Source organism: Aricia agestis, chromosome 7, assembly GCF_905147365.1.
Source record: "Aricia agestis chromosome 7, ilAriAges1.1, whole genome shotgun sequence".
NCBI classification, from domain to species: Eukaryota; Metazoa; Arthropoda; class Insecta; order Lepidoptera; family Lycaenidae; genus Aricia; species Aricia agestis.
Window position 1 is genome coordinate 11,912,890 of NC_056412.1, and position 14,155 is coordinate 11,927,044.

The window sequence follows — 14,155 nt, forward strand, 5'->3', positions numbered from 1 at the left end:
TTTATTTCTTTTTATTGAGCTCTGAATCTTAGGTACTCCACTTTGACCCTCAGTCCCATACTAATATCTCAATCTACTTGTTAGTTGTTTACATAATATAGCCAAATGATAAGTGATAATATAAGTCAAAAGTTATGTATATAAGTTCAAGTTTATGTTTACGTCCAGAACAGCAATTAAAATGATATCTTTTTACTGTAAACACGCTTTCCGTTGAATGAATATAAATACCTAAATTGTGCGGGCTATATTTTGTTTGCACAGAAATTTGATTTTTGCCAAAACTGTGCTAAATGGAATTAAAGTTTCTTTCTTTTGAAGACGACCCATTTGCAATTTATTTATTGGCATATTAAAAACAATATAAAATAGTTTTCATCCAATAACCAGCTCGGTAAAAGTCGACCTATGGCGCTATCTCATACTGAAAGACTGGAAGAGTTAATCCAGTGTGCGTGACACAAAAGTTTCTCATGAAATCCAGTCCAATTAAATAAGTTTTCGTTTGGCTACTACCAATTTAGTTAAATTTGATTATTATTAGTAAAGTCATATCAAAAATAAAACGAGTTGGTTGGTAAAGCACTGTGGAGCTTACTACGGTTATACTATCTAATATTGTGGCCCTACCCATTGGTCTAATTTTGCTGATTTTCCATTAAAACGTTTATAAGTTCGTAAAAATTATAGCTACAGTAATGACCTGGCTATGTTCATGGGACATATTATGTTAACCCATCAAGCCCCGTAAGGACACCGGTAACCGCGACAACAATATAGAATACTTAATTTCTAGTATTCTATATTGTTGTCGCGGTTACCGGTGTCCTTACTTTGCGGAAATCCATAGCTCATTTAGTTTGTTATTATTTTTAGCAATATTCCGCTATAAATAAATCTCAACCAACCAACAACTAAATGAGTGAGTGTACGCATAGGCATGCGTACAGCACCTCCCTCCTCTCCCACACTGCCTATGCGTACACTCGCATGCAAGAACCTGCAAATACCACCACCACACAAGCAATATATAATGTTCGCAAATCCGTGCAAGGCCCCTCACCACCATGCAGGTTGAAAACCTCGACGCGCGTTTCGCCCCAACACCGGAGCATCCTCAGGATGTGGACTCTACTGTTACGTAGTATACAATTACATTCTCTTTGGACTCTACGAACAACGTCCGTCAAGTGCCGCCACCGGCCAAAACACCGCCTTTTATACCCTATCGAGCCCCGCTACTACTACTATCCCCACTATCCCTACTACCCTCACTAGTACCCCCGAACATATTAATAAGCGGTGACGTAGCCAAGCAAGTTTGGTAATTCAACAATGCAAAATATCTGTTATTTTTCTTTTCTTTTATGATCTCTAATTGTTCCAACACGCTCAGCCGAAAGCCTTTATCGCATTTATGTAAACAACAACAATATATTTAGAATACAATAGCATTTCCAAGAATCCCCGATCGAAGGATTGAACAGTACTTTGTGGAATTGCTTATTGGTTTTTTAATGTTGTTGTTTATTAATGAAATAAGAAGGTATAATTAAAATGTATATTCAAAGTATTGACATCACAGGATCAAACTTAATTTTTAGAGTTCAGTATTAGCTTCAAATTACCTTTATAATCTTGCGTTTCGTCCGCATTTGGTAAAAATGTTATTTAAGTTTTTAAGAATATTCGGCTGGTAATTGGCATGTCATCTTCGGACCAGTGTTACCAGTGCGAGCGCTCTCCTCACAGGCGGTGGCGACTTTCTTACAGCAAGGGGTTGCCAGCTCTTCACATCCATTGTATGATGTATCGCCGCCGTATTAGTTTTTATTTTTAACCGACTTCTTTTATTTTAGACATAGCTAAGCTGTGCCCGTAACCTCGAGCGCGCAAAATAAAATTCTGTAGGGAATGTGCCCTTTTTCGGGATATAAAGTAGCCTACATCTATATCTATACTTAATCTATATCTATACTAATATTATAATTGGGAAGAGTTTGTTTGGTTATTTGTTTGTTTGTTTGTTTGAACGCGCTAATCTCAGAAACTACTGGTCCGATTGGAAAAATTCTTTCAATGTTAGATAGCCCATTTATCGAGAAAGGCTATCAGCTATATTTTATCACGCTAATACTAATAGGAGCGAAGAAATAGAGGAAAGTGTGGAAAAAACGGGGGGAAATTATTTGAAAGGGCTTATTTGAACGCGCTAATCTCAGGAACTACTGTTCCGATTTGATAATTTCTTTCAGTGTTAAATAGCCTATTTATCGAGGAAGGCTACAGCTTATATTTTATCGCGCTAAGACTAATAGGAGCGAAGAAATAGAGAAAAGTGTGTAAAAAACGGGAGAAATTATTTGAAATGGCTTATTTGAACGCGCTAATCTCAGGAACTACTGGTCCGATTTGAAAAAATATTTCAGTATTAGATAGCCTACATATCGAGAAAGGCTATAGGTTATATTTTATCACGCTTACTAATAGAAGCGAAGAAATAGAGAAAAGTGTGGAACAAACGGGGAAATTATTTGAAAGGGCTTATTTAAACGCGCTAATCTCAGGAACTATTGGTCTGATTTGAAAAATTCTTTCAGCGTTAGATAGCCCATTTATCGAGGAAGACTATAGGCTATATTTTATCACGCTAAGACTAATAGGAGCGAAGAAATAGAGGAAAATGAGGAAAAAAACGGGGGAAATTATTTGAAAGGGCTTATCTCACGAACTACTGGAGCAATTTTTCTGTAATTTTTCACAGATAAGAAGTAGAGAATGATCATAGGCTATTTTTGTGGACTAATGTGAATTAATATCTAATTTATGCGGGCGAAGCTGCGCAGAACTTTATATTTCGCGTGGTCACGACATCACGCGTAAACGGTTGGACCCATTTTGCTGAAATTTGGTATAAAGATACTTTGAGTCCCGAAAAAGAACATAGGATACATTTTGTCCCGGAAAATGTACGGTTATTACTTACTGCACAATATACTTTTATGATTTGCGCGTAAACTATTCAATCTATTTTGATGGAATTTGGTATGGAGATACTTTGAGTCTCGGGAAAGGACAAGGAAAACTAATAATTTTGTCCCGGACAATGTACGGTTCCCGCACAATAAACTTTTATGATTCTCGCCTAAACTATTCTATCTATTTTGATGAAATTTGGTACGGCAATACTTTCAGTCTCGGGAAAGGACAGGGGATACTTTTTATCCCGGAAAATATACGGTTTCCGCACAATAAACTTTTATGATTCTCCTAAACTATTTAATCTATTTTGATCAAATTTGGCATGGAGATTGGAGATACTAATTTGAATCTGGGACAAGGAATGTTTTTTGTTCCGGAAAAATGTGCGGTTCCCACATCAAATTTGGCATGGAGATTGGAGATACTAATTTGAATCTGGGACAAGGAATGTTTTTTGTCCCGGAAAAATGTGCGGTTCCCACACAATATACTTTTCTGATTTGCGCGTAAACGATTCAATCGATGTACGGGAACAACTATAAACTAAAGTCCACACGGACGAAGTCGCGGGCAACAGCTAGTTAATATTATAAAGCGGAAGAGTTTGTTAGTTTGTTTGTTTGTTTGAATGCGCTAATCTCAGGAGCTACGGACCCGATTTAAAAAATTATTTCAGTGTTAGATAGTCCATTTATCGAGGAAGGCTATATACTATATATTATCACGCACGGAACGAAGAAATAGAGGAAAATGTGGAAAAAACGGGAGGAAATATATTTGAAAGGGCTTATTTGAATACGCTAATCTCAGGAACTACTGGTCCGATTTGAAAAATTCTTTCAGTGCTAGATAGTCCATTTATCGAGAAAGGCTATAGGTTATATTTAATCATGCTAAAACTAATAAGAGCGAAGAAATAGGCAATAACGTGGAAAAAACGGGAGAAATTATTTGAAAGGGCTTATTTGAACGCGCTAATCTCAGGAACTACTGGTCCGATTTGAAAAACTCTTTCAGTGGTAGACAGCCCATTTATCGAGGAAGGCTATAGGCTATATTTTATCACGCTAAAACTAATAGAAGCGAAGGAATAGAGAAAAATGACAACACTGCTGACTGCTGTACCATGTTGTCGATAGTCTGACTTTAACGCTGAGCTGGTCGAGAATAGATTTGTTTATAATCCTTTTGGCTGTCCACGGTATGCGAAGCATTCTTCTCCAACACCACATTTCAAATGCGTCGATCTTTTTGCGGTCTTCTGCCCGGATGGTCCATGACTCAGAAGCGTAGAGAAATATAGAGAAAACCAATGTTTGGACGAGTCTTTTCTTCGTGTTAGTCGGCTCATAGCTGATTTGGCCATTTGCGTCCTTCTTTTGATTTCTCCATCGCTACCGCCCTGGCTCGAGAGCAATGATCCTAGGTAAATGAACTCATTAACAAACCCTAAACCTGCAAGTTCTCCGGTTCTAGAGTATTGACCAGTTCTGTCAATGAGCATTACCTTGGTTTTGTTTTGGTTGATGGTAAGTCCAACTAGTCTACTCTCATGAAGTCTCACTCTTCTAAAGAGTTCAGCAAGTTCCGCTTCTGTTGACTCAAAGAGAGTTGTGTCATCCGCATATCTCAGGTTACTTATTTTAAAGCCTCCGATAGAGATTCCACCACCCCATTCTGATAAGGCCTTTCTCATAATATATACGCCATAGGTCAGGTCAAACAGGTCTATATAGCACATAATATTCTATAGTCCGGCTATTTCAAAATACGATACAAATAAAACTAAAACAAACTTTCTGTTGAGTCAAAATTATTAACGCGAAGGAACCGTACATTTTTCCATGATAAAAGTATGTCCTTTTCCGGGAGTATGTAGTATGGATACTTATTGATATCTCTGTGATAAATGTAAAGATTGTAAACAATAAACATATAATCAGACATTTTATGTTTAAGAAAGTTTTTATATCATCAAAATAGTCAAAATATATTTTTGATATACGTTCGAACTTCGAACGCAGCGCAGGAATTCGGGTTCAGGGATGAGGGAAGATATTTTTTAAGGCCTCTTTATACGAAATTAAACATGAATACTTGCTTTTACCTCTGACGTGGAACATTCCAGTTCAATACGTTTACTTTGAAGACAAGGGAAACTAGGAAAATAATCGGATTTTGGGTACCTTTGAGAAATATAAAAGCATTTTTTATTATAGTTGATACTAATCATAAATGTCGGGATCTGGCTAATTTATTATCGTTATTAATTATAGTAAGTCGATGTGTTAAAAATCAAAAGCATCTTAGAGCACATAAAAAGTCTTTTTTATTTGGTCTGAGAAAGGCATGTTAAAATTTTTAACTGGAATTGAAATACTATTTTACTATTTAACAAGTTTTTTCCCTTTACGGTACGGTCTACATAACTATTTTATTGTTGTAGCAAGCTTGGACGCGTCGTAGGTCGCAAAATTAGGCTCGCTGTTGAAAATATTGAATGAATTTGATTGTTGTGTTGTATTTCCAACTAACAGGTAATTCTGAAGCTCAAGTAAATTCCATTATTGTAACTTATTCCATAATTGAAAATGTGCAGAAGCTACAAAGTCATCGGAGGCCTACGTTATAGGCCACATGTACAAGAGGCCAGTAATAATGCAATATCCGTTTGACACGAGCAAGACGCGTCAGGCCTATCAGAGTCTATTTATTAATCAATAGAGTGAGCGCTATCAGTAAGCACCATCCGACCTGTCCTATTCGATAATTGAACATGTGCCGTTAATGAAATTTTATCCTCGCAGCGGACTTCATATAACGGACGTACATACTCGTAATATGATAAACCGTTCGATTTAAACGTATTTTTCGAGAGGCCGCACGAAATGTAAATGGTTAAAAATTTAAGCCTTCAAGTAGTCTATACTAATATTATAAAGAGGTAAACTTTGTTTGTTTGTTTGTTTGTTTGTTTAATTGTAATGAATAGGCTCAAAAACTACTGGACCGATTTTAAAAATTCTTTCACCATTCGAAAGCTACATTATTTACGAGTAACATAGGCTACTTTTTATTTGGAAAATATAGGGTTCCGTAAGATATTTCAGTTTTTCGGAAACAACCAGAAAATTTACTTATTTTGCGTACGCTGCCTAAACTATAAAAGATAGAACCATACAATGTTCTAAATAAATGTAGATCTTATAAATATCTACAAAAATGTCCGCGACACACTATACCTATCTATGTCAAGTGAGGCACAACAACCATTTTTTTATTTAAAAATCTTGATTTTTTTGGACTACATTTAAACGCATTTAATTTACTCATGCTAATAATCCTTATCAAAATAAATTATTTCATCTCTAAGTACAGTTTATGTAGACAATATTTGGTCTTTGATTGATTAAAATTGGACGTTTGGTTTAGAAGTTATGGCGAAATTAAAATTTTGCGATTTTCGCCCGTTTCGAAGTGGGCGCTGCTACCAAGGCGGGGTCGGGGGTGCGCTCGCGGCAGAGGAGTTTAGATCTATTCAGAGTATTGACTATTGAGTAGTAAGTAGTGTAGATCTATCAGTAGTATCGACAGAGAGCTGACGACCAAATCAGCGATGTAGCTTCAGCTGTGTTAAAACTCCGTTAGCTACTTCCCTGAACAACCCTTTCTGATAATTTGCGTGCTGGCAGGCTGTGGGCGGTGGGTGTGGGAGTAGTGGGGTGGGGAAAAAAAGAAAAAAAATGTAGGTTCAGCTGTATTAAAACTCCGTTAGCTACTTTCCTGAACAACCCTTTCTGATAATCTGCGTGCTGGCAGGCCGTGGGCGGTGGATGTGGGAGTAGTGGGGTGGGGAAAAAATTGGAAAAAATGTAGTTTCAGCGACTTAATAGTGTTTGCGATGGTATCTACATGTTAATTTATAATTTTTTCACATAGATAATAAAGAATAACCGGCCAAGTGCGAGACGGGCTCACGCACGAAGGGTACCGTATTTCAGAAGTCTATCTATAGATATAAATTTCAGAAGTCTATCTATAACGGTCCTTGTGATTCAGCCTGGAGTCATACAGTCAGACAGACAGTCATATTTTTTTCATTTTTCCCCACCCAACCACTCCCACACCCACCGCCCACGGCCTGCCAGCACGCAGATTATCAGAAAGGGTTGTTCAGGGAAGTAGCTAACGGAGTTTTAACACAGCTGAAGCTACATGACTGATTTCGTCGTCAGCTCTTAGTCGAGTAGTAGTAGAAGATCTATGAGTAAACAAACAAAGTTTACCTCTTTATAATATTAGTATAGATTAAAAACTACTGAATCGATTTTAATCATTTTTTCAGTGAGTGACATAGGCTATATATTTATTACCCGTGCGAAGCCGGGGCGGGTCGCTAGTCTTTAATAAAATTATAGAAGTGCAACTGGCAATGTTAATTTTTTATTTAAATAAAATTACTCGTGTTGGGCAGAAAACGTTTTGCAGCCACTTCACACTGGCCCATGATGGACCAAAGATGGACAGGCGATTACGTATATTATAATATGTAGCAAAGTATTCTTCTATGATTAGTTTATCATAATAGGCATGCAGTATTTATACATACTGCTTCCATAATCAATCAAAACAGTATAAATTTATAAATACTACTGGTGGATGGATTGCATGGTGGTTATAATCATAATTATTTCCCATAATATCTCAACGTCAAGAGATGTTTAGTTTTTCCTCCTTCTTGACAGTTTTAGGAGAAAATCTAGGCCTAGCATCTCTTTGCTCGAGGAAGCCTATGACTTCTATACAATACCTATTACCTAAGTAAATTTATAAATACCTAAAACTACTACAGACCACAGTATTGATAATGATTTTTCTTTGCTTGCGATGCATTGTTTGACAGCGGTTTTTCTTTTTTGATATGTCAATTCTTCGGTACCGCGTATTTTTGCACCGGCGCGGCGAGGGCGGGCGGGAGGCGTGATTGCTGGTATTGTGGTGTAATCAACACGTCGCGCGTCGATGGAAACCTGATTCTTATATGAGATCACGTTCTATACTTCATCTGTACTATTTGATATTAAAATATCCTACTATGTGACGTCATAAAAATTCAGTGCCATAATAGGTATAGTTTAACTGAGACATATTTTAAAGTCTGGACACTACTTTGCCTGTAGTATTCAGAACTAAATAATTAGTTTTAGTAGATTTCATATTTGAAGCTAGACTTAATGTAATAAGCCTACCCGTACATTTAAAAATTATGGTGAAAGGTTTTTCACCAAAGTTTTTAAATTGCGTTTACAGTTCATAGAAAGCTGAGAGCTCTTCGGGCTGGATTAATGTGGGATATGGCCTGTCATAAATAGCTCGCGAACGAGTACGGACGAAATAAAAATTAAGGCATAACATTTCAATAAGTGTCCGACATAATAGAGCCCCATCTGTACACTATTGTGACGTGTTTCACTTTAAATTTATACTTCACGTATTCTCAAAATTATCGTACCTTATTTTGTGTAGGTAAGCATTTTAAGATTATTTGGCAGTATTTTAATTAATTATCATGAGGCTATACCATATTTTATTGTACTAAATAAAAAATAGCATTTTTTATTGCCCAATTACACTTAAAAAACTAAGAAAGATTAAAGAAATACCTTTACTAGCTGCTCATAAAATTACTATCTATTATTTCTAGTCGTACCGAATAACTATTTTGTGGCAAATTTATATATCAATCAGTTCTCTCTTTCGTTCAGCTACTGATGATGATAAAACAGAACAGCGCATAGAAACCTCATTACAAGGAGCTCAAAGCAGATCGTTCGGATATTTAATATTTAATGTGGAAAACACTTTCTTTATCACATCGTTCATACAATATTTATAGATTGTACAAAAGATCACAAAGAAATTCCATTTTGGGGCAAATGCGCAAATAGTTCGACGTTTGAATTTCCCCTGTGTAAATAGTACGTGAGTGTTGCAGGCGAAACATTTCGCATTACGGCCGCCTGCGTTCGCTTTTGATGGCGCTTGTCGCCGTGTAACGTGTTATTGGAAGTGCGCACTAAATTACAACAATCATTGTTTAAGCCGCAGATGGAGACTCGAAAAAACTTCTTTGTATTATAAGAATCACTCGCGATCTTAAAACAGGCCATTTAGCCGAAACTTTTTCGTTTTCGCTTCGTTATAGAATCGCCGATCAAAATGTATGGAATTGACATAAGACGAATCGAACGTCAACGTCATATTAACGAACGCTTATGTCAATTCCATACACTTTCATCGGCGATTCTATAACAAAGCAAAAACGAAAAGATTTTGGCTCACCCCGCAGGGCTATTTGTTGTAGCGATTACAGGTACCATATTCATCTATAACGCTTTTAAAATATCTGTGATTATGGAGCTGTATCTACCGCAGCTATACTGAGTAGCTAGACTAATGTCTAGCTACTCTGTCTAGCTGCGGTGTAATGACCAAATTTTGCGCCCAATTTGAGAACAAATTATGTTTTAGCGCACAAATTATGTTTATGGTTTAAATTTAAAATGCATCCAGATGAAATAAATCACCCCCCAAGCATCTGCACAACACACCCATTTTTTTCTGGGTCCTACACCGCCCCTCTTCAGACCTCCAGCGTCCACAAGGTGGCGTTATCGCTCACTTTGGGAAAGGCTGCATTAGACCGTAGAAGAATGAAGACTGGACACATAAAAGCTGTTTCATATTTGGCATTTGTAAAATATTTACGACTAAGCCGTTGCAATATAATATCGCAGACGGGAGAATATCTTAAGGCGAGGATAAACCCCAATTTGTTATTCCGTGACTCCCGGTTTACCTAGTTCCAATATAATAACGAAGTGTTAAAAAATATGAGATATAAAGCACAATATTTAAAATACCTTAAACCATAAACATTTTAATAAAACGTAATACTTTGGCTGTAATTAATTTACAAACTTACCTCCGAAAAAACTCTATTTCATCGAAATATAAGTATTAACTAGGATAATTGTACATTTTATTTGAATAAATTGTTAGTAAATCTATATTAAAAATTCTTTAACCGAACAATTATGTTTCTTAATATTTATTTCCAAAGATATTTAAAAAAAACAGCAAAAATAGAGAAGATCCGTCCGAGTTGTTACAGTTTTATGCTAAGCTAAAATGAATCTTATTGCGATGCCTATACGCTTGGTCTTTGGTTGTGTGCAAGGTTATCGTTTTTGATTGAGATTAATCCCCGCCTTAAGGACGTCACCTCGGAAAGTGTCCGGCCACGTCGGCGGCGGCCGAGTGTGCATTATGTAGATGAGGCACAGGTGCCAGTTATGTGAGCGCACCGTCTACAAAAACTTCGCTGAACCAAACGATCTTTACTGTTTCTATTTTATAATTTTCTTATTTACTAGCCGCTATCTGCAGTTGTATTTTCAGTACGTACATAGAAATGAAATGTTTTTGGTCCAGCGACAACGGAATCCTCGTGTTGCAATATCTTGAAAAAATTGAGATACTATCGTATCGTACGGAGTAAATATTGATATACTAGCTAAAAGCCGAGCTTTGTGAGGGCTCGCGTCGTCACACCTTGACTGACTGATAATAACATATTATCTACATATAAATAAAAATAACTATCAATTCATATCAGGAGTGATATTTTTTCCGTAAAGTCAAAAAAGTGCTCAGGTCGTGGTACACTTTACGGAATAGGTACTAGGTTGGCTTAGTAGTGGGTAGGCTTCACTCGCCCTGATTATATTATATTATTTTGAGGATTAAATTAATCGATCTACAATCATGAAATTAATCATACTGTAGTAAATATTTATGAATATCACTTGAGGATTAGGTCGATAAGAGCGTCATTATGAAACGAATGAGGAATGAGAGTCAGAGAACACTTAAGAGGGCGTAGGAAGCAAAAGTAACGATTTTATAATTCATTTTTATACTTGACTAGCTGTCCCGGTGAACTTCGTATCACTTTAAAACCTTTCCTGGACTTCTACGAATATTTTAAGACTAAAATCAGCCCAATCCGTTCAGCCGTTTTCGAGTTTTAGCGCGACTAACACATTTGAAAATCCATTTTTATATATAAGATGATAAACCACGAATTGTTTTATTTTTAAAATATACATAGTACATGCGCATGGAAATCTTCAATAATTGTTGTAATCACGAAAAGACCCGAATTTATGAAACGTAAGAGCCCCAAACAATGCACTTGCATTTTGCGCGGCGTTACCATGGTAACGTCCAAGCAACGTCAGGCGCCGCTACGTCGCTGCAAAGCGCTGTTTTTTCTTAAAGATAAGTTTAAAACAGCGCTTGCAGCGACGTCTTTGACGATCGGGAAATACGACCGTTGCCGAAAAATTACGAAAATCCTATGCGCATATATAGAAGAGAATCGCAAAGATGTATAAAATTTTCAGCATTCATGAGAGTCATTTTAATTCCTAATGTATAATAATTCTATAACCGAAGGACATCGTCCTTCTCTCTTCACACTCACGCCCGTCTTTCATATGCCAGGTGAAAAAGGACGACGCGGATTCATCGTCAAATTAGTGTTTTCTCAATAACTCGATGAAGATACAACATTTTAAAAATCCGCTAGGTCGGTTTCTCAATGATATAATCTTATACAATGTGTTAAAATATTAACTTAGTTCAATGCACGGTTATGGCAATAAATGAAAAATTCGTGAAAATTAGATGCATTTTTGTGATTTTTTTCTATCGAGAAAATTATAAGATATCGTGTTTTTGCTCAGATCTAATTCCTGGAAATATATGGGTTAGTCACCCCCTTAAGAGGATACACCAGGGGCGAGAGAAATTGAAAATAGGTATTTGAAAATGTATTGCTGTCTCACCAATCTCAAGTCTCCCACCGCAGAGCGCGATAGAGACAACACGACAAAAGTTCTAATAAAAGAACAGAAAATCTTCGATTCGTTGTCCGCTGATTGCTTCTCCAAAACTTAACCGATTTAAGTACTTTTTTCATTAAGAATTAAAGCAAGGCTTGAGCTGTGTTCCTATGTTTTATTTTTTTGTATATTTTAGCCAGTTTTGTTTTCTGGGTGTTTGAACACAGAGGAAAATCTTGCAATTTTTTTGGGTTTTTGGACGTTCTTATCGTTTTTAATAATAAAATTATGAAAAAAAAACATAGGGATATTGTATTAGTGGCCGTAAATATTCAGGAAAAAAATTATAACTCTACTAGCATTATCCAGGGAGGAAACAGGGGACAGCGTTTGTATAGAAAAACGACGGTGTGGACTCCTCTTAAACGAGAACTCTACGTCGCGCGTCGGGTGCTTCTACTATTCGGTACGGCGCGGTTTACCTCCGCCGGGGTGCGACTGACGTGTGTTTTATCCCATTAATTAGATACACAATTTAAAGGCTAATTACGTGTAAAATATACACATAATAAATGGGAACGTTTTAGAGTGTACGGTGACAAATATCTCTATTATAAACACGTGTTACAATAAGTAATATAAAATTTATTAAGCCAAATGCTCCATGCTTTATCATTGTTTTTACATTCAGCGAAAAGTATAGTAATATTCGATAACACAACGTGGGGTTAATGCCGATAGAGATATCGTTTAATTAGTTATTTTGTCAAAAAGAAAATAACATAATAATTATCTCTGACGTACGTTGATTAACGGCCGTTCCCAATATTAACTTAGTTCAATGCACGGTTATGGCAATAAATGAAAAATTCGTGAAAATTAGATGCATTTTTGTGATTTTTTTCTATCGAGAAAATTATAAGATATCGTGTTTTTGCTCAGATCTAATTCCTGGAAATATAATGTAGTACTTATCTAATTTTAGAAAATGGAACAATTCGGGGCTTATTTTCAAATATAAAAACGAATTATAAAATCAAACATTTTGGGTTAGTCACCCCCTTAAGAGGATACACCAGGGGCGAGAGAAATTGAAAATAGGTATTTGAAAATGTATTGCTGTCTCACCAATCTCAAGTCTCCCACCGCAGAGCGCGATAGAGACAACACGACAAAAGTTCTAATAAAAGAACAGAAAATCTTCGATTCGTTGTCCGCTGATTGCTTCTCCAAAACTTAACCGATTTAAGTACTTTTTTCATTAAGAATTAAAGCAAGGCTTGAGCTGTGTTCCTATGTTTTATTTTTTTGTATATTTTAGCCAGTTTTGTTTTCTGGGTGTTTGAACACAGAGGAAAATCTTGCAATTTTTTTGGGTTTTTGGACGTTCTTATCGTTTTTAATAATAAAATTATGAAAAAAAAACATAGGGATATTGTATTAGTGGCCGTAAATATTCAGGAAAAAAATTATAACTCTACTAGCATTATCCAGGGAGGAAACAGGGGACAGCGTTTGTATAGAAAAACGACGGTGTGGACTCCTCTTAAACGAGAACTCTACGTCGCGCGTCGGGTGCTTCTACTATTCGGTACGGCGCGGTTTACCTCCGCCGGGGTGCGACTGACGTGTGTTTTATCCCATTAATTAGATACACAATTTAAAGGCTAATTACGTGTAAAATATACACATAATAAATGGGAACGTTTTAGAGTGTACGGTGACAAATATCTCTATTATAAACACGTGTTACATTAAGTAATATAAAATTTATTAAGCCAAATGCTCCATGCTTTATCATTGTTTTTACATTCAGCGAAAAGTATAGTAATATTCGATAACACAACGTGGGGTTAATGCCGATAGAGATATCGTTTAATTAGTTATTTTGTCAAAAAGAAAATAACATAATAATTATCTCTGACGTACGTTGATTAACGGCCGTTCCCAATATTTGATCTATCTCTGGTTTTGCCCTACTAGAGATAGGAATAGCTCACATTAGACATTAGAGACATATATTTTATGTCAATTGTGAGCTATTCCTATCTCTAGCAGGGCAAAACCAGAGATAGATCAAATATTGGGAACGGCCGTAAGAGATATTTGATTATCTTCAAGTCAATCTATTTATTGTAATGGGTATATCCCACCAAAACATTAAATGTAAAAAGGAGCCAAGCATAATATTGCATAGCCATGCAATATATCTATCGTAAAAAGTTTTTAGATCACATTCAAGCCAAGCCTTCAACTTATTTTGT